Source organism: Passer montanus, unplaced genomic scaffold, assembly GCF_014805655.1.
Source record: "Passer montanus isolate IOZ18808 unplaced genomic scaffold, ASM1480565v1 scaffold39, whole genome shotgun sequence".
NCBI lineage: Eukaryota > Metazoa > Chordata > Aves > Passeriformes > Passeridae > Passer > Passer montanus.
The window spans coordinates 8,761,211-8,783,875 of NW_024368707.1; positions in this window are offsets into that span (position 1 = coordinate 8,761,211).

A 22,665-nucleotide genomic window follows, 5' to 3' on the forward strand; every position below is an offset into this window, starting at 1 on the left:
TCTTACACTGGCTGTTTATTTACAGAAATTCTTCTGCCACGTACAAAAATCAAGCATTTAATAAACTCTCAAGTTTTCTCCACTATCCTTAGCCAAAAAAAAATTACAAAGAAGGAAAATGTAAAAAGAAAGCCAAAAATCTTACTAGGCAGAGCTTTCCCAAATTTCAGCAGACATTTCATTCATGTACGAGAAAACTTGTTCCCCCGCCCCTCCCCACATTTTTACTGACAGAAAGTTTCAGAAAACAAGGTTGAAGCTCATTAAGTTTTCCCCTCTCAGAAATATTTACTAAAAGGCACAAGATAAGTATGAATGATATTAGAGTATAAAGGCTTCATGATTTTGACTGCTGACAGTACTTCCATAGAAGAAACTAGGCTTATCCATGGAAACGAACCATTCTCCAGAAGAACTCCCTCCTTCCCCACCCCCTTTTAGCCATACAAGGAGTAATTGTGGTGTCAGCTGCCACAGGAATGCAAGGCATGTATCTGGTGAATCAAAAGAATAGCAACTGCTGTCAGCAGCATTCCTGATCCTCATCCACAATTGATGGCACAGGGAACAGTTTACACAATCTTTGTCCTGCTTAGAAGTAGAGGAAGGATGTATCTTTTTAATGTTTTTTTTTTAAATAAAGCTTTGTTTCAAATACATATATGTAAACATATCTTTATGGCAACTACACTTATTTTTTGGAAGAAATATAGTATTTATGTTTGCCTACTGCTGACTACATTCTCTAAGCATGTTACAAATTTAAGATATTTGGGTATACAATGGTGCCATTTCCTTTTTACTAACAGTAGCTTAAATTTTCTTGTAATGATGTGAAAATTCTGGTCCACTAAACAGAAGATGACTACTGTGTTTGAAGTAGGAATATTTTCTCTGTTCCCTTAGCTGAAGTGCCACTCTTTGAAGTGTAATAAACTAGGCATAAGTCCAATATTTTATCTCAATTCTAATATCAAACTTTGCTTTAACTTGTGAGAGAGTCGCATATCTGGAAGGCCACCAAAATTGGGCCCTAAAGCTTCAAGAGAGCTGCAAACCAAGACAGGGGTATAAACTGACTTTTGTAGTTCAGGTACTCTAAACAGAGCCATCTAATATATAGAAAAAAAAAACAAACCTGTGAATATAGAGCTGTTGTCTGCACCTCTGTTTCATGCAAAGTATGTGCATATTGAAATGAGACAAAGTTAGTAAATAACTTTAGGCATGAAGAAACAAGTCTCTGCTATTCTACATGGTTCATGTTGATGCTGTGGTTATAACAACAACAACAAAAAAAAACCCCAGTAAACAAACAAAAGCTGTAGTTTTTTTCTTATTCAGAATGGTCTCAGAGCTGAATTTTATTGTCTTGTTTAGGTAGATCACCATGAAAGAGGATTCTTGTTGCCTTTCCAGCAGGCTAGAACTGGTTCAAGAAGATGGGAGAAGCAAGAACAACCAAACAACCAGAATAATTTTAAGATAATTTTTATGAGGTTTTTTTTTAACTGCCAAGTTGTACTCAACTGTATTGTATAAGTGAATGCACTCAGAGCTGCAGGCAAGACAAATGAATGCAAATATATCCTCACAGCACAGCTTGTAAGAACATACCTTTTTATTTCTCTTTCCCTGATTTAGGTGACTAAAGATATCTGTTCCTACAAACAATTTAAGAGGCCCAACTGTCCTTCAGACAATTGCTGAGACTTTGAAGTTAAGGAAGTAACTTATGGTATAATTTTGTCTACGTATGATGGCTTTCATTCTGATAGCTTTCTGATGGCTTTCATTCTGAGGAGGTAGTTCTATGGTAGACAAGATTCTTCCTACCTTGCTTGTGTGTTGGCTGCCTCCATTTATTTCTTCTGTTTGGGGGGTGAAAAACTTGTACATGGTGATGGGGGTAGTAATTTTTAACTTATGGTATAATTTTGTCTACGTATGATGGCTTTCATTCTGATAGCTTTCTGATGGCTTTCATTCTGAGGAGGTAGTTCTATGGTAGACAAGATTCTTCCTACCTTGCTTGTGTGTTGGCTGCCTCCATTTCCTGTGTTTGGGGGGTGAAAAACTTGTACATGGTGATGGGGGTAGTAATTTTTACACACACAAATTTTGACAACTCATACTTGTAAAATATTGAGGTTGTGGACAAAACTTGCTCTGACAATTTTTAAATGGCAGCCCTGAGATTCAGCATCTTAAATTTCAAAAGGTGACCACTGAGTCACACAGGAATGGAATGAATGTCCCTCTAAACCAGTAGTTGTTTTTTTATATCCATGTACTTCTTCAGTAGTCATTCTAGGTTCATAGTGATACAAATCAGAATAGCACTTTCCTTCTTTCTTCAGGTGGGACCTGCTTTTTCACAAGTTACTACCTGAGCTGAAGATACACACCCATGTGCCATATAAAGCCTTACTGTGCCATATGAGGTCTTACTGTAAAAAAACCCCACAACAAAACATAAGAAAAATCAACAAACACACACTTCCACCATTATTCCTCATATCAAAGCTCTGTTCCATTGCAAAAAGTCTACAAGTTTTTTGCTCCAATGACATGTGCAGGTTACATTCATAACAGTCAAGAAACAAAACAGATAAATCTACTCTGGCACCTCAGCTTTGCATAACAGTTAGTACCATGCTGGGGTTACTTAATATTTAGAATAGAAACAGTTGACTCATTTTATCACTTTAATAAAGAAAAAAAAAAAAGCATCAGAAATTGGAGACCCTAGTAAAAAGTAATGAAAAGTAATGGTTAAATTTAGAGATAAAATTAAGTACACTTTAAGGACTGCTAACGGGTGCATTCCACAAACTCTATGGTTTTTAGCATAGATTTCAGTTTCTGGAAAACAGATACAATCTTTATAGCCCACAGATAACATTGAATTAGATGTTTAGAAAGTATTATTGAGACTAAAAAGCATATTATTTATTTGTTGATTATATATATTATTATCTAAGTTATGCTTCATGAATTATTTAATCCTGACATAACAATATATAGAGAAAAAGTGTTTTCATTTGTCTTCAATTCAGATCATGGATCATGTTGCCACAAAACACAACATGAGGGAAAATATTATCAAGTCATAATTTTACCAGATTTGTGCCAAAATACTGAGGTACGAGCTGTAAGAATGACCTTGATAATCGTTTTAAGTTTCTTGTTGTACATAATAAAAGTGATAATTAAATGCATACATCTAAATTAATATTTAGAATTTATTCTTCTCCAGGGCAACAGTGAAATAATGTCTGAAGCACTGTGTGCAGTGCTAGTCACCAGGCCCAAAAAAGCTGACCTCTGATTACAGCAGGAGAGGACAGACTATTGGAAAAGTTATGTGGACATGCATTTTCTTTTCAAATGAAAAATTAAACAGGTTGACTTGTTTATCTAGCAAAATCATGACTGCAAGAAGATATTTCCTAGAATACATGGTGCAATGTGGGAAAAGAGACACTAAAAAAAAAGGCCAGTGTTGTTATGAGGATAAATCAGTTATGAATTAATTTAGGAAGAACATTACACAAATTTCCAGCAAGTTGCAGAGTAGTGGGGTCACAAATATTTGACCTTACTTGACGAATGTAGCAGGGAATTTTGATGAGACTGCATGAAATTAAAAGAGTTGGCAACAACTTTATCCTTGTCTTGCTGTAAATAGAATGAAAACTACCTGCAGATTTATTCTGAATTCAAGGATTGTTAATTCAGTTCACTTTCCCTACTTTCTCTTGGGTTATGGCTGTTTGACTTCTGAAAGAGACTTTTCAAGTGGGAGTTCTAGTGAGTTGAAGCCAAGCCACACTATGCTCGATGGTTTCAGTGTCTGTTGCTCCTGGTTGCCTTCTGTCAGCAGAGCCAATGTCTACAGGAACAGCTTGGGAGCTCTTCTCTCATCCAGACTGTTGCTCTAATAATTCAGTTATGCTACCATCCTATAACTATAATTGTCTCCCTTTTTGCTGAGAAAACCTTAAGCTAAATCTCAAACTGAATTGCCTTGAATGTTAAATTGTAGCTTGAATGCTTAGGCTGTTTCTGGCAGGGCGTCTGAGTGCCTGAACAAAGGTGGGTGACACGTTTCTCTATGAGCAGTCACAAGTGTGAGCTCTTGGTAAGAATGGCAAAGTCAGTTCCAGTACTTTCTGCACTCTTCTTTTTTAATACTTGGAAAAGCCTCTACTTGGAAAAGCTTTTACAAATTCATAGTTCTTCTATTCTGTCTGACCTCCAGACATGTTTTTCCTTCCTGGAGAAGAAGAGACTGCAATGTAGGAAGTTTTTCTGTTTTTTTACTCTGGTAACTTCAGCAGTCTCACCAAGAGCACAGCACCTCAGAGAGTCGCACAGGAACAGTGAAGAAATGCTGAAGCAAAAGCTGGACCAAGAAGAGGAACTTCTTGATCCAGTTTTGCTGCCAGAAAAGTTTTTGCATAGCTGTACCACTAACAGGGTGTTTAACCCCATGTTGTACAAGACTAATTGTATAGCTGACAGGTAATAAAGCAAGTGCTTAAAAGACTGGGGACTGGGCGTGTTTCCCGAATACAGAGACAGGGCTATTCTGGGAGCTTGCTAGAATCTCCCTCTCAGGGGTATATCCACCTATTAAAAAGCAGCTGTGTACATTTCCATGGGTTTGGTTCGTTCTTGTAGCTCAAGTGGAGGATTCCTAGGTACAGCTTATGATATCCAAGATTGATGGATTATGTATGCCTGTAACTCCATTAATTTTCACTGGCACAAAGAGCCCTCTGAGAATTATCTGAGAGCAGGAGACTGCTGGCAGGAAAGGCATCTGTCCTGTTCCTGGTGTTTGTCATATGCTGGTGACAGGCTGGATGGCATCACTAAGATTTGGCTCTGAAAATTAGGGAGAACCTTTCAACATGTTTGCACTTGACGTTATTGGAAGATCCCTGTGGAAGACAGACCTGAGCCTGGTTTAAGATGACTTGCTCCACAGATGAAGTTGCAACTGATCAGGTTTATTTTCACAGCTGTTCAGCTGTGATTAGGCAGCACTTTTTGGCTGTTGGATACAGCAGGCCTTGGGCTGAGTGTGTAGATGTTCTCTTTTGTAGTAGAGCTCTGTGGGTGGTGGTTTCATGGCAGTCCACAATGACCCACGCTAGTGCTGGTGTGGCTCTGCCCAGAAAGGCAAAGCATGATTCTGCCTTTGATGACCACGATGGCCATATGGTCTTCTCATACATCCCCAGGTCTTTCCTCTTCAGCTACACAAACTAGATAAAGAAGTTTCTAGCAATCTGGCTTAGACCATAAGGAAAGGACTGAGTGGGACTGTGAAGCCCTGTCATTATACTGGGAGGCAGGTGGACATTGGACACTCGTTGAGATGTCAAAAGCACATGCTGCTGCATGGGAGAAGGACTGACACTGAGCTTCACCCATATTCCACTTTGGCACAAGAGGAGAGATTTCCTTAGAGGAAAATGTCTGGATAGTCCCCAGTAAGAACAGTGTACATAACATCATAAAGGAAGGTAAAGACAGACAGCTAAAATGATCTCCCTCCAGTCTTGTCATGGGAGGAAATGGAAGGAAAATGTCCTTCCTATTTTCAATGAAGGAAATATTGCATAAAAAATAATTGAAAGGTTTTGAAAAAAATACAATTTTTTGATAAGTTAGTGAAGGAAGATACTCTTCTGAGTTCACTATTTAACATATTCAGCAGTCAGTGTTAAATTCCTGCTCCTAACATTTGCAAGTGTATTGGAGATGTGCTCTGCCAGACTGTAGAATCAGTTCTTCAGAGAGATCAAGAATACTAAACAACAGAGTTCATTTAAATGAAATGCATTTTTGTATGAGAAGAAATCAAATAATGTGTCTAGAAACATAGACCAGCATTAAAAAATAGAGGGAAAGAAAAGTAGTGACTCTGAAAATTAGATTAGAGGGTGCATTGGATCAGTGTGACAGTTCCTACAATGACAGGAATGGTGGCATGTACTTTGGAGCAGGGAAAGAAAAATGTATGGAAGCAGTAACATAATTTTATGTGTGAGTACAAGTTAGAACCTGGAAATAGTTTCCATTTCATACTTTTTAAAAGGATATTAAAAATTGCAGAGTGAAGAAAGCAATAATAATTACTAAAAAGGAAGAGAAAAAGCTGTATAATGAGATACTTGCAGATCAAGTTGCTCTTTATACTAGAGGAGTTGAAGAAATTACTTGATTTGTATATAAATGTTTCATGGGAAGAACAAATGAATACAAAAGTGCTCCTAAATTAGCAGAGAAATACACAACAAGAACTAATATCTGGAAACTCAATGAGACAAGCTCAAAATTAAGTATTAGGCAGGGAGGTTTTATTATTATATTTATTAAGCTGTTATTAACCAGTGGCAAAATGAACACAAATCAACAAAAGCAAGGGTGAGATATCTTCAAATTAAGAGCCAGCATTGATCTATTCTCCTAAACACAGCTTAAATACAAATACAGGCTACAGACAGAGATTCTTTCCATTCAAAACTTTGTTTTAAGAATTGTGTTGTATTTAAAATAATGTAAGCAGTGAGGAAATATTCTTTCATTCCTTTGGTAATATCCTGGAACACATTACCTACACTGTTTTTTCCATTGTTTTCCATGTGTTTAGCATGGCTACATCTAGTTACAAATTATTTTAATCAGAGTGTGGTTTTTTTTAATTGTTATTATTGATGTTAAGTGAACTGATATCAGGCATTCTTATGAAAAATGAGAGCCAGACTCTCTTGAGCCAGACTCTTCCTAATTCAGTAGTGTATTAGATCACAGTCCGCCTGGTTTTGTGGCTATTTTTTACAAAGTAGTGAAAGTAAATATGAAAGACACTGGAAAAAAAGAAACGTGTTAAGGTTTTTGTAGTAAATGAGAAAAGAAATCCAGAGGTATTGGTTCCTCAGGATCTGACAGAGATGCAGAATTGCTAAGAACTCTAGAGCTGCCCAAATGCTGTGCCATCTCTCCATTTCTAAAAAGTAGCATAAGCATCAGTTCTGCTATGTAAAACACTCAGAGGACGGCAGTCTATGCAGATTTTGGCTGGGATAGATTGCATTTTCTTCCTGGTAGTTCCTGTGGTTCTGTGTTTCAGATCTGTGCTGATAACAGTGAGAAGTTTTCACAATTGCTGAGAAGCACTTGCACAGTGTCAAGGCCTTTTCTGTTTCTCTCACGCCCCCACCAGCAGCTGGGCTGAGTAGCACAAGGAGCTGTGAGGGGACAGAGTCAGGACAGCTGATCCCAGGATGTCACACACCATATGGCATCATGCTCTGCATATAAAGCTGGGGAAAGAAGGAGGAAGGTGCAACGCTGCTGCTTGTTTTCCTAAGTCATCTGATCCATCCTCCTGATGGAGCCCAGCTTTCCTGGAGATGCCTGAACAACTGCCTGCCTATGGAAAGTGGTGAGCAAATTCCTTGGCTTGCTTTCATTGTGTGTAGGGCTTTTGCTTTACCTTCTAAACTCTTTCTTTCAATCCTTCACTTTTTTAACTTTTATTCTTTGCATTCTCTGCCCCATCCCACTGAGGGCAAGTGAGCAAGTGGTTGTGTGAGACCTAGCTGTTGGCTGGGGTTAAACTACAATAGAGATTTAGTTATTGAAATTAAACTGTCCAATATTTGTACCATAGGCAAAATTATGTGGTAGTGGATAAGCAGAGTTATATTTGGTCTTAGAGAGGGGTGAAATTTAAAGCATGGGCATAATATAATGACAAAAATCTCAGTTATTCAGCCTTCTTCCTCTCCTTTAAGTGCTGTAGTCTGCAATGCATTAATTATTTTTCTATCTTTACATTAACAGGCCAATTTCTCCATCATGCTCATAATTTTGATTTGAAGAGTCTCTGTGCTTGAAGTTTTTCTGTTTTCCTCTGGTTCTAGCTACAGTTTGAGCATCTGTCTGGACAGCTTTGGTTCTGTAGTAGTTAAACATCCTGTGACTTGTCTTCAGTTGTCACATTCCTGGTCCTTCCAAAAGGCACATATGGGCCACTTAAAACTTTCGTTTAGCTCATTAGTAATGTAAGTGTAGCTTGATGGTATGCCAGATGCTCTCCAGTTCAGAGAAATATGCCCATCTGAGTGTGAGTCTCTCCTATGAAATCTGCTTTCTGCAGCAGATTTCCTCAGACAGATCAAATTTCTTTCATGACTCTGAAGAACTGATTCAACATCCCCTTTTGTAGAGTTTGCAGAGATTAATTGCTGCTTTGTGCTCTGCTCCCAACCTCAACCCAGGACATGCTGGACAGTGAGGCATATTGGTGTGGCCACAGAGTGCAGGTTGGGAGGTACAGAGGTCTCTGCAGGGTGCCAGGGAAGAGAGATGAAACACAACTGCAAAACACCCTCTTGCAAGGGAGAATCTTTAGGTTTAGAGTGTATGGACAGTGTCAGCAGTCTTAGACACTGATTTCACTGAACATTCTTTGTCCTTAGCAACATCACCATTGTGATACACCAAGTACGCTATTTGTGAATGGCATAATCAGTGCTATTTTTCCTTCAGCCCTTACCCAATAAAGTGGTTTTCTCCATATGCTTTCCCAACCAGAAAGGAAAATCTTTTGTTTGTAGATTGATCTACTTAAGGAAATGTGGTGCTTCTTCTTGTTTCTTACAATTCAGAGCTCTTCTAGACTGTTTCTTCTGTGTAAATTTCTAGGGGAATGAGTAGGAAAAAGAAATGGAGGTTAGAAGGAATATTTTAGGCAGCTTCTTGGCAATCTGTGAAATAATCTGAGGTCTTAGCCCCACAGGTGTCCGTGTGACACTCCCCATCATTATTTATGACCTTTTTGCCTTTACAAGCAAAGAGGGCAGGAATGTGCAGGGAGATTAAGCCAGCTACTTTCCCATGCCTAGATGTAATACTCCAGTTAACAGACAAAGACACTGGGAAAGAATATTGTGAAGGCTGTATATAGGGAGCTGGGTGCTCTCACGCCCCGACATGGCACCTAATTTTTGGAAGAAAGGCGGGGAAAGGAATTTTAGCTTCCAGATTGGTTTCTACAGAGCATTTCATGAAAACTGCAATCCTGAAGACTCTTCTTTCCAAAAGCCTTCAGATACAATTTTTTTCATCATATAGAAAAATAAAATTAATATACAAAGAGTTCATATATGGGGTTTCACACAGGATTTTAAAGCTAAAGCAGTGTCAAGCTTGATGTGAAAGTAATGTCATTAATTTTTTTAAGTAGATGATCAGTTACAGCTTTTATATCTGCATCAAGGTTGGTGAACTGTAAACTTATGTGGTGAATTGTTGAGGTAGTACCTTTTAAACTATGAAAAAAACAACATTAGCTGCAGTTCTCGGTATGTCTGCTTATTGTAGGCATAGAACTGAATGGAATAGAACTGCTACTTTCAAACATATCTGCCATTTTCAACCAGGTGGCTATGCTGAACGGGTGATTGCATTTTGTTCCCATGGAAATTTGCCCGTGTTTAGCTATTTATAGTATCTATTGCTGATGGAAACCATCATAATCTGGGTGAGCAAAATTGAGAAGTGCAACAGTGATACTTGGGAAACATATATTTTTGATAGCTATTTTCTGTTTACTGTACCTTTTTTTCTCTACATTTTTTGCTACATGGGCAGTCATTCAAAAATCCAGAGTTCACTGCCCACCCTGAAAATTTCCTGTTCCTTGACTTCTTTGGCCTCTATCTCAAAAGAAGGATGTTGTAACTAAAACCTGGGTAGACTCTTCAGTTACTCCAGATTCACAGTCTTTAAGAGGAGGAGAAAGCAGGTTCATCAGAGTGCAAATTCAGGGAATGCTCTTCCAGGGTGAACTCTGTAAGAAATCTGGGTAAGACTTGTGTGACTGTGGCATCTTTTGAGCATGTGAAAAGCTCAGAGAGAAAGGTATGCATAAGAAGGCACTTGTTGCTAATAAAATGGCTTTTAAGCCCGACTCTCACCTCTTCCTCAGAGGAAAGTATGCACAGCAAGGAAAACTGGTAATGGATTTTAAATTATTCTGCATTCAATTTAACTTCCCTGTGATTTGTGGCTACCTCCTTGTTACTTAAGTGCTTTAGAGAAAGTGCTCTGCAGACACCAGCTGTACTGACAAGCTAAGGTGGTTTTTAATTTAGCTTAGATAAATATAGTACTTGCTTCAGATTAGCCCAGGTTAAAAAATGTTTCTCTTCTAGGAAAGAAAGTCGCCTTGCTCAATAGAAGCCAAATAGTTTTGTATTTTTTTTTTCTCAGGAATTGTCTAACTCTTGCTCAAAGAAGACTGAGTGTCCCTAGTGATGGGGAATGCCACAGCAATCTGCTGTGACAGTGACAATCCTGCCTCTCTCCTAGGCTCCAACACCACAGAGCATCATGATGCTGTTCTGATGGCCATTTTGCTGGGCTAGCTGGGGTCTGTGGGGCCCAGGAAGAGAAAGGTTCTTAGCAAGAGGAGGAATCTCTGCTCACTTCTGCAGAAAGTAGAAGCTGGTTAATTTTTTTTCTTGTACTCTTGAAGTACAGGACTTCCTTGCAGATGGCAGCTCCCTTCAAGAACTTGGCTGAGTATCCCAGCCAGCAGCTGTGCTGTGCCTACACAAATCCAGCGTGGGCATTTGATAGAAAGGCAGAAAGAAAAAGTGAGAATTTGGTGCATCCCCTGCTCCACTTTCTCGGAAGAGAAAGGCAGTGCAGTGCTAATGCCCATGTGCCAAGGGACTGGAAGCAAAGACAAAGCATGCAGGACAGACACTACTGTCATCATCTTGCAGAAATCACGGCGATGAAGCACGTGGATGACTAAATGCACCATTAACCTTATTCTGCTGCATTGTAGGTTGTGTCCCTGTACAGCAACACACTCAACATCCACATTTAGTTTCAATCAGGTGCTCCTGATCACCTCTTTGAGGTGAATGACTTTATCATCCTTCCCCACTAAGCTTTGCTTCCTCTTGTCAAGTGGTGTGACAGCACATGAGCTGAAGTCCTGTCAGCTGAAACCTAGCTGGAAGATGATCTCCAGCAGTTAGTGTGTGCTTTGTTCACAGAAGCAAACTAAAGCAAAGATCTCACAAGATAAGCAATATGTGAATTTTGGGTCCTTAACAACAGATATTTTCCCCTTTTGTTCTCTCCTATTAGGACGATTTATGTGCAGGAGTCAGGAACATCTACAAGAAATTAACTGTAGATGAACAGAGAACTGATTTATGATTTACTGACCAGCTTTCTGTTGTTTCCAACTTGCCTTTTTCCTTCTCATTGTCTTCTACTTACTGCTATGACTGAGTCCAGTCAGGATAGGAACTAAAAAATTTTGGGTCATTGTGTGACTATATGCAAGTGAAAGTTGAATCTTATTAGACAGTCAGTCAGTAAAAATAATCATTTTCTTCTTCACAGATAATGTGATTTTATCTGGCCTGCAAAATGTGTGTATACTACTTGATTTTATACACCTTGTCTTTTTTGCCACAATATGCAATGATTGTTTGCTTCTAACAATTAAGCTGTGGATAATCTCTATCAGTTTCATAATAATTTTCTATTATATATTAACAAATGAGACCAGAAATTATACACCCTTACTCTTGTATTAATTCTGTCTTTTTAAAGATCTAAATTGCACAATACAGCCTAATAACTACTAAATGCCTACAAGTGCATGCTAAGGAATAAGTATGTAAAAGCAGAGGCACTTGTTTCAGCTCACAAGCTTTTTGAAATAGGAGGAGAAAAAGCCCTTCTGTTAAAGTGTGGAAAACCAGCTTGTTGAAGTGTTATAATCTATCCACGGAAGGATTGGGAAGGATAATTTACTTGAATCCTCTGTAGAGGCATATTGTAATCCTTACCAACTGTTATCAAATTAACCATAGCAGTGAGAAATGGTTACAGCCCAGACAACACAGATAAGACGTGAACACAAAGAGATAGGCTTCCTCTGAAGAGATGATAATGCTATAGCCACAATTACATTGTTCTCTAATTCCTGTCAAGCTTTCTCAAGAGTGGGGGAGTCAATAAAACATTCCTATCATAGACTAGAGGCTTATCTGTATTACCCAACAAAATCAATCAAAACAAAAAAATTTTATTTTCTAGTGGCTTTAATTTAGGTTCCTCAATCATTTTCTCCTTAAATATTTCTTGAATAACTTGTGATATTCACTGGGGAACGACTAAGACATTCTACACATGATGGTAAAAGATTTTCTCCTGCTACTATCAGGGAACATTAGGACTTTCTAGGCTCTGAAGAATGGAAGATATTAAAGCATCAGGAATCTGAAGATCCTATCTTTAGCAGTGTAGTAAATATACTGATATCAAAATTCTGTGCCTAATGCTGAAGTCATTAAAAAGCAAGAATGATTTCTTCAGTGAAAGCACACATTCCTAGGTAATAAATTGCCTTTGGAAAAGCAATGCCTGTCAAACTCGTGAAAATTTTCCATTACTCTGTGATCTTCCAGAAAGTGATTGATAAATATTTTTAACTTCATTTCACATTTCGCCATTTAATGAACTCGTTTCTGCTTGGTTTCTCCCCATTAAGTTTGGTAGGCATGTGTCACCTGATTAGATTCTTGTTTTACTTAAATGGTTTCAAAAATGTAGCTAAATTACAAGTTTATGTATGTCTAAATTTAGCCACTTGCCAGCTTTATTTTCTCAGTCATAGGTCATTTAAAGAAGCCAGTGTATTTTTCCCACATCATGCAATAGTATAACAAGTAGATAAAATTGCTTCCTTTTCACACTGCACAAGACACTTGATTCTAATAGGACCTGTAAAATTGGTTCAGAAAACCTTAGGGAGACTTGAGAATCTGGGGGTTATACTTAGGTCAAAGTTGAAGTAGAAAACTTGTTCTTTCTAGCCCATTGCGTCTCTGAAGGCTCCACGAAGATAATACTCAGAAAGATTACTTTATAAGTGAGAAAAAGAACATACCAGGAAGGATTTGGTTCAAGAGCTATCAGGAGGACCTTTGGTATCAAACCTGGATTTTTGTGCTGGCAGTGGTGTCAGCCGTTAGCTGTTCCAGGGACTTCCAGAGCAAATTGTGGTTGAGAGTGATGCCTCTGTTTTTGGTACTGGTAGACAATGGGAAATTACAGCAAAAGAATATAATCTAGGTAGAGAGTCTCTGGGACATTGTTTTTCACTGAGTGCCTTGGTAGTGGGAACTGAGACAGTTTCTTGAGGCTGCCTTGGCTCTGGACCAAGAGCAGTGTAAGGGAAGACCTAAAATCCCAGGTGGACCATTATGCTGGATTAGCAGCAGACTACATGTAGTACTGCCCCTGTCTCTGTGCCCCAAGCCTCAAAAAGCAGCAAAAGGAAAATGTTGCAGCTCACAAGTTGCTCATACAAATGTCAGAGGATAGAGCTTGAGCTGCTGATGGGACAATGGAAATCATGACAGTGAGCTCTGATCTAACTGAAAAGCAGGCACAGCTTCAGAAGGGTGGGGTAAGGAACAGTCTTGACTATGCTGCAGCTGACTCAGAGAGATTTTCGGGGGCGACTCAAGTGTTTATTTGTGACTAGAATAGGATCATTTTAGTACCAATCCTTTAAAAACATTTCTTGCCAATTTCCCCCTTTCATCCAGTGAAAGGATTCTGTACTCATCTGCATCTATTTCCTTGTAAATGGCTGTCTCTGTTTAATGACTATGTTCCACTTCATCCAAAGATTAATAGCAGCACAATTATTAATCAATAGCCTTTTGCCAAGGTAGGGAGAGTGTAACTGCTCATAAACATTAGCTCCGGATGAAATGCCACGTTCAAGGTCTCAGCTGTGAAGCTGTGCTTTTAATTAATTTTCAAATTTTTCATTCATTCTCAGAGATATCACAAGAATCTGCAAACACTCATTTAATCTCCATGGGTTGAACCCTTCTTCCATCCATGCTGGTGATGGTTTGTTTGCATAGATACTGCATTGAACCCACTGGCTCAACAGCCAGTTTCAAAGGCCTTTGAAAACTCTAGGAGCCTTTTCCACAAAATCAGAGGTCAGAGGGACTTGCCACCTAGCAGCAGGAATTGACTGCAAAGACTGGCAGCCTAAGGACATACATTAAGGAATGTGGCTCAGAAAAAAACCAAACCAACATCTAGATGCTGAGATGATGCATCTCTTCATGCTGAGACCGTCCTTTAGCCCATGTTGTTAGCTCTTCCATTGTTTTTTAATTCCTGCTAGAAATGGTTACAGAATAAAAATCTGCAGATAATTTTTGAACACTGATCAACATTTCTAAGTTGATCTTCAACAAATTGACATGAATTTTTGACACTGAGTGTTGCAGGGTTTTCCAGCCCCAGAATTTTCTTTTTCTTGGCTGTACTCCCATCTATTGGAATTGTTCCAGTTTTCCATGATTGATTATAATATAAATAATTTATAAATGTTAATGAATTAGAGAACCCTTCAGCTAAGCAATTTTAGGCATTGTGGGGTGCAAGTAAGTTGCTTAGACTTGTTGATTACTTATGCCTGTGTTTAATCATGGCAGATGTGGCCTTTTTAAGCTATTTTACAATGTTTTGTATTACATAAAATAGATGAATTCTCATTTTATAATTCTCTTTATAGAATGTAAATGTCTAGTGAACATTTTAAATTTTCTCTGGTGTCATTCCTCATATCTCTCTACCTTGAAATGTATTTAATCCTTAGTTAGACACTTCTTATTAAAAATCCCATTTTATTGTTCTTAATTATTTTGCCTGTTGAGATTTCACTGAGTTTTTAAATTACTGTACATTGCTCACATGACTTAGCTGCTTCTCCAATTTTTCCTTTCTTTAAGTATTCATCTTCTCTATATTCTTGCAACTAGGTCTCCTTATCAGTAGGATTTGGGGTTTTTTTACTGGTAATTTTTTCAGGTATATTTTTTTTCTTTATATATAAAGTGGTGGGACATATAAATTTTTTCAGGTATATTTATTTTCTTTATATATAAAGTGGTTTCTAGTAGCATATCAGTAATTCCAAGTTTATAGCTCTTGAAGTGTTTTAATGGTTCTGGTAACAACTATTCTAGGCAAGGAAGAAATGGCTTTCGAAGTTTTTTTCCCAGGGTATATATATATAGTATGATTGACTGTATATTCTGGATGCACAGTGTAGATATATGTTGACTATGATTTTCTTCCATGGATGAAGACCAATTTTCGTTAATGCTTGTTTCCTTTTTGCCCCTTAAAGAGAAATTCAGATTTGAGTCAACTTACATTAAAGAAAATAGGTCCCTTTAGTATGAAATTTTTCTGTTTCTTTTTTCTTTTCCATTTTTTCAAACTCAAATATTGAATTCCAGTTTTTTGAGATGCGTGATACAACCTTTCAGCTTAAAATCAGCTGTGACTTGTTTATTCTGCACATTGTAACTGCAAGTTTAAGGAATAATTTGTTTCATTTTCCAGTGGGATTTTTCTTATCTGGGATAAAGTTCATTCTTCTCTTAATTTTACTTTAATCAGTTACAAATTTAAACCTCAAGTGTTTTAAATTTATTAATCTGATTCAAATTAAACAGATAAGTGCTAAGTATGGTGGGAGCCAGCTTGCAATGTTGCATTGGAAAATAGAGATACCATGTGCCAACTTAGTAATATGAATTGTTGGTTTATTTTAAAGTGTGTGGTCTTTGTGGAAACACAGCATCTTAATGACAGTGGTTTCCTTGACACATTTATAAATTGTAATCAGGCTATGAAAAATGCAACAATGAAAGTCATGGTGCCAGGGACAAGTTAAAACAGGCAAATTCCAGTTCAGTTCTCTCTCCATTGTAGCATGAGAAACCAGCATGTCAAGTTTTTGTGTAATCCTCAGGCAGGCCTGAAAAACATTTCTGTTTACATATTCACAGGCTCATCACAATTGGTATTATATTCCCTTAAAATTAAATAGTAAGGGGAATGTGCTTGAAAATTATTTTGTATGTGTTAATATTCTGGTCATACTCAGATGATGCTGGTGAAATGGTCCCTTTAGCCTGACCCCAGTCTGATATGGAGGTCTGTATCTCACAGCTGCCTTTGTGGCACCAGCCTCAGCTGCCTTCAGCACGCCACAGCTCTGTAAGCCTTGGTAGCAGACAGGAGTTAAGGATAGCCTAGGAATTTGCGCTTCCCTGCCTTTTTTATTTTTAGTTTGTGTGTAACTATTTCAGCATAACCCTTTGTTTTACTGAGACTAAGCTGTTTTGCATTTTTAAGCATCTCAAAATGAAGCCTAATAGGCATTAGGGCCCCCTATTTTCTTCAAAACAATACATTTAAATAAATTAGAGTTCCAAACAAACCCATCAGGGTGTCAGCAGATGAATCCGGGCATCCCAGAAGCTGGAATGTGTTTCCTTGACATGCTTCAAGAGCCAGGGGAAGGCTCATAGCATGACAATTTACAGGTCTGTGGGGGTGAGGTTGCAGAACTCATTCACTGGCACACAACAGAGCATGGCAACTGCAAAAACAACCTCCTCATTGTGACAAGCAGTAATCAGGATGCTCTAACAGGTAAAACACCAAGACTCTTCCATCTCATTGCATAGTATGGATGAGCCATTCATTTTAATCTTCCCATCATTCCAGCAAATGTTTCTTAAATCTGATAATGGTTTTTTCCCTCATATTCATATATGAATATGAACACTGCCAGCCCCTTTTGTTTACTGTCTGGCCTCAAGCCTATGCGTACATTTTTGTGTATGTGTAAATATATATATATATACATGCAGACAGGCAAGCACACATATGTGTATGCACACACATATTAGAAAAACACGTTCCTTTGCACTTAAAGTTAATTCATATGTAACGTTATCAGTCTGACATGTTTTGTGTGGCTGGACCAATGCTGCTACAACTACATCTTTTCCTTTTATTTTAATGAAATCAAACAATTGCTTCTGGGTCTAGGCAGCCATATGTCCCTTACAGTCCCCCTAACAGCTGTGCCACATTACCACCTCCCTAGATTTGTGTCAGTTGTTCTCACATGCTAGATGAATACTTACACACTATGGCAAAAGTGGGCACAAATATTGCTTTCCTTCTCATTGTAATCAGATCCCAACAGGCTTCTGAGGGATCAAGGTGTATGTGAGGTCATTTTTTCCTGTGTAATGCCACGGAAGTGAAGCAATTTTCATTTACGCTTCAGGAAAGAGTGGCAGTGTCTGTTCAAGATTTTTCCACAGTTTTCAGGGTCAGAGACAAGGTTGAAATAAAAGCACAGTATGGATATTTCTTTGTTGCTCTCCCAGTCCTAGAAAAGCTTTTGGGGAGGGAAAATAGGTTTTAAAGAGAGTGCTAAGATGTCTGTTTCAGAGACCAGATAATGATCTATTGATTTAAGCTTCTTCTTCTGGAAAAAAGAAGCAAACTTTGAGGCTTTAGCAGTTTTACAGATGGCAGCCAAGATCCTGTCCTTGCACCCTCAGTGGCAGACAAGGTCTTGATGTTTGTTTTAGTGTTCATATTGCACCCTGTTCTGGAAGAACAGGGTTCTTTTATTGAAGATGAGAGATACTAACAAAGGGTTTACTGAAAGGGCTGACAGCACCTGCTGATGTTAAACTGAATATCTTCCCTTTTGGACAGTGAGGTTGGGGGTGTGTTAGTGGTGGCAGCTTGACGTAGAAACACAGTTGCATGCCTGCACAATCACTTTAATGTCCAAGCATGGTTTGGCACAGGGTGCTGCTCTCTCTCTCTGTGCTGGGGAGGCAGTGAATACCAGCACTGCAGAAAGCAGAACTCTGTGCATTTGAATCTGCTCAGCCAGCATATTTGCCTGGCCCTGCATAGGGAAGCTGCTGGTGTACGGATGGTGAACCACTTTCCAGAGCTGTTCCTCTTCTCACATCTACACATGCCCTACGTGGGCACCCACTAAGCCAGGAGATGAAGGAGGTGTTTGATTTCCTTGTGAGAAATTAAAGAATACATTCAGCTGAATCTGATACTTCTGAGGAAGTATTTTTTTCACAGAGCTGTCAGCAGGAAGCAAGAGTGTTACATTCAGATTATGAGCAGTGAGCCTGTTGTATCAATTATCCAATGTTTTTGGTGCTGGTGTGCCAAGACTATGCATCTTGGTTTGCATGGGCTTGACCAGCCTTCCTGTCTGTGCCACCCTGAACTTTGGACTCATTTTGCTTTAAAATTTGAGCTTGCTTTAGGTCACGATGAGCAAGAAAGGTGTCAGCTGCATCAGTGTCTGTCATTAAAATCTGAGAAGTTGAGTGTGTGTTGATGGCAGCAGGGTTATTTTCTATTTTTCAACAATGTGAAAGAAAAGTCAGATCAATTATGCATCTCACTCCTACACTACTAATGGATGGACAGACAAGGGGTTTTTTCAGCTGACACCTAGTGTGCTAAGTAAAGAGATTATTCCCCTCAGTTTGATTCCTTCATGTAATGAATGATAAGTAGATTAATCAGTGGAGTAAAATGCATGACAGATAACAAATAAGTTACACACTATAATTTTGTGTGGATGCCCTGACACATAGAAGTCGGCATGTGCTGGTGTGCAGACTTGCAGTCACTTCTGATTGTGCCTTGATGTTTAAATAAGTTGTGCTTCCAACTGATTTCTCAGATGATCTTAAAGTTTTAGGATCTTTTCAGGGCACAGAAAACCCTTGATAAATATTCTTAATGAGCCTTAGAACTGAATTTAGTGGGTTGTAGTTTTGGTTTTTTTCCAAGGAATAACACTCTATTACAAACAGTGATATTTGTAGTTTTCTCCTAAACTCCCAAGCACTGCTTTGGCTTGTGGGGAACTGCTCTCAGGTGACACAGAAGACAGACAGGTGTCATGCAAACCATCCTCAATCACTGGCTGTAACAGCAAGGCAACAGCAGAGGCAAGGCTTTGCTTCATTGCAAATCAATATTGCACTTATATTAATAAATCATCTGGCTTTTTATTTACACAAGTGGTGAGGAGGAAAGATAATAATTCAAATTTTTTTTTTGTGGAGTCCATGAACCAATGATGTGCTGTGATATAGATTCATAACCATCAATTATCAAAACTCTGTTTAGTTCTTTTTTTGTAAATGGCCCCTTCTCAAAGCATTGGTAGATTGGTTCTGACCAGTATATATCCATTTTCTTATTCTCTTAAATTGTTCTCTGATAGGATGGTCAACAACTCTGCTAATTAGTCCCTTCATTGACTCTCTTTAGGGGTACAAAAGTTACATAATTTTTTTAATCACTTTACATGCAGTATATATTTATTTTTTTACTAATCAAAAAAAGAATAACTTATAGTCATGGGATATAACTTTTTTCAGTCTTTGGATTTCAAATAATTATTTTAAAATGTAAATAATTCTTATAAAAAGAATAGCTTATAGTCATGGGATATAACTTTTTTTCAGTCTATGGATTTCAAATAATTATTTTAAAATGTAAATAATTCTTACAAGTAACTGCTCTCTTTAAAAATAAATATTTGTCTGATATCAAAACATGGTGCTAAACGCTTTCAAGTTTCCTATTCGACTGTACTGGCCAGGTAATCTAAAAGCTGGCTTCCTAAATTTATAAACTGTAATTTATCAGACACATAGCTTCTAGTGTTCAATTTCTGTGAATAACTCCTGAAGGACAAAAAAAAAAAGTGGCACAGAAAAAATAATTTCTAGTCTGCGGAACATGGAAAGGTTAGTGGAAGGGAAAGGAAATTATACTATGCCATGAAATCAATGTCTCTGTTTAATCCCTGGTTTTTGGTGACTAGAAGTTCAAACTGTTAGTTCTAGGCTCTCCTTTGGAAGGCATATTGGAGATCTTTAAAGATCAGGACTATGAGATCAAAGGTGGTATGGCTGTGAAAAGTGCTCTATATATAAAATGGGGATATTAAATCTGTGTCAAGTCTTCACACAGCTGAATCTCAGAAATATTTCATTCAGCTCTTCTAGTCCTTTGAGTGTGTCATGCTGAGTCCCAGAGGATGAACTTTTGGGATTGGAACAGATCTTTCAGGTCAGATGTATGTTTGCTTTTGTCTGCACTTTAGCAGATAGTGTAATGTATCTTGTTAAATGGGATTTACACTGGCTAAGTCTATTGACATGTCCCTTTCATCTGCAAGATAGCTGTGCCTAGAGTGCTATTGCTGCTGTGCTCAAATCCTCAAGTCTATACTGAGTTTTTATTGACTCGTTTCTGAAATTCCATGTTGTTCTTAAAACTGAAATCAATCTCCTTCACTGTGACAGTACATCACAAGTGGGCAGGGGAGTCCTAGAGCACACACTGCTGCCCCAGACATGAGATCTGCCCTGGTGTGCTTCCCCACTCTGGAAATAATATTTTGATTAGAATAAGGAATTCTTGACCCCCTGGACTGATCTTGCAGTTGAAGCCATGCATCCTGGCATTTTCTCTTTCTGTGAGGTTCCCTGCTCGCTCTGCATCTCTTTCACTGGTCTTGATTCCTTAGGCCTGGAGAAATGCCATGATCAGGGAGAGGCTCTGATTGTTCAGAGTTGCTCAGGTTGCTCACTACTTTATGTTGCTCAGAGCCCCATCCAACCTGGCCTTGAACACTTCCAGGGATGGGGTGTCCACATCTTCTCTGAGCCAAGAGCTTCACCACCTGTGCCAGAGCCTCACTCATCCTTCACAGTAAAGAATCTCTTCCCCACTTGTCCTGTCACAAGCTGTCTTAGCAAAATGTCACTCTTCAGCTTTCTTGCAGGCCCCCCTTAGGTACTGGACAATGCTATAAGGTTTCTCCGAATCCTTCCCTTCTCCAGGCAGAAAAACCCTGTCTCTCCTTCTGAGAGGTGCTGCATGCTCTGTGATCATCTTCATGATCCTCCTCTGAAGTCACTCCAACAGGTACACTTCATTCTTATGCTGGGAATCCTGGACTGTAAGAATACGGACTGGACAGGCTGTTTGGGTCCAATCTGGCTAGCTATGGACCCCAGCCCACACAATCTCACATGGACGACGGTAAAAGATCAGAAGCACTCTTCTCCACGTGGGGACAAATGTCATCAGTTTATTCCCAGGAGAAGCACCACATGGAAAAACACATGGAAAAAGAGGCCCATCCCCTTCTTGCGGGGGACTTTATATCTGGGGAATGGGAGGCAGAGAAAGAGGACTATAGCCTAAGGGATACAAGTAAGGAGGGGCGAGGGGAGGAGTTAACCAGGGAGATATCGCCACGATATTTTCTGAAAAATAATTTTGCCAGGATTTTCTCCTGAGAGGCTGAGGAAAGAAATGTAAACAATAACTGTCTGCTGCTGTGGAATGCAACAGGTGCATCTGTGATTGGTGCATGTTGATTGTTTATAATTAATCACAGTTAGCTGGCTCAGACTCTCTTAGAGTCCCGAGCTTTTGTTATCATTCCTCTCCTGTCCTTTCTAGCCTTCTGATAGATCCTTTCTCTCTATTCTTTTTTGTATAGTTTTAGTATAGCATTTTAATATAATATATATCCTGATATAATAAATCAGCCTTCTGAATCATGGAGTCAAGATTCTCCTCTCTTCACTTGTCCTGGCACCCTCGAACACAAACACAGGGAGAGACCACCACACTGACACTTAGTGGGGGGAAAAAGGGAGGACCACGTGGTGATAGGATACAAATCATGTGAACAGTGCAAATTACTGAACATCCAGTGCAAACAACTAAATAACTATTTCGTGCAATACAACACTGGGCCTGGGCGCAGCAGTCTAGATGGGTTCTCACAAGAGTAGAGGGGAAGAATCCCTTCTCTTGCCCTGCTGGCCATGCTGCTTTGGGTGCACGCCAGGATACACTGGCTTTGCTGGGTCATGTTGAGTTTCTTGTCCACCAGCACCTCCAGATTCTTCTCGGCAGGGGTGCTCTCAACCCATTCTTCAAGCCTATATCCGAGCTTGATGGGACCTTCTTGTTGCTCAGCTGAGTCCTGGCCTCTTCTCCCTTCCAGAAGCCCCATTGTTCCAGTGGCAGCAGATCTGTTGTCACCACACCTTTCCTGGCTCCATACATACAATGAATACTGAGGGAAGCAGCCATAGCACTGTGATACCAGATAAACAATTTTAGTTTGTCATTACAATTGGGTGACAGTTAGTGGAAGACCTGGATACCTTTTATTCACCAACACTCCTTCAGGAGTTTGTTGTCAGGAAGGTGGGATGACAATTAATTTATTTCTTACTTCCATCTCCTTAAGAATCTTCCTGGTCTGTGCTATTATTCAAGAAGGTGTGCTCACCTTTAACACCTTCTCCTTGACAGCAGCCACTGTGGGGTGTTTCAGAGGGATGCATGGAATTCCAAGGGTTGATATCTCAGTGCAGTTCTGTTGCTGCCATGTGGGACAGGTGTTTTAGAGACAACAGCCAAGGGACTGTGGCAGGCTATTTCTCCAAGCAGTGGCAAAATGAGACTACTGACCTAATTAAAAAGTTGTTTTACCACTCTGGTGATCCCTAGAGAATCTATTGCCATTTTCACATTAAATAAAGCACAGTTAGATCTGACACATTGTCTTTCTTCAGAGTTCCTACCTGAGATGATGACAGGGAACAAATTAATCCCAGT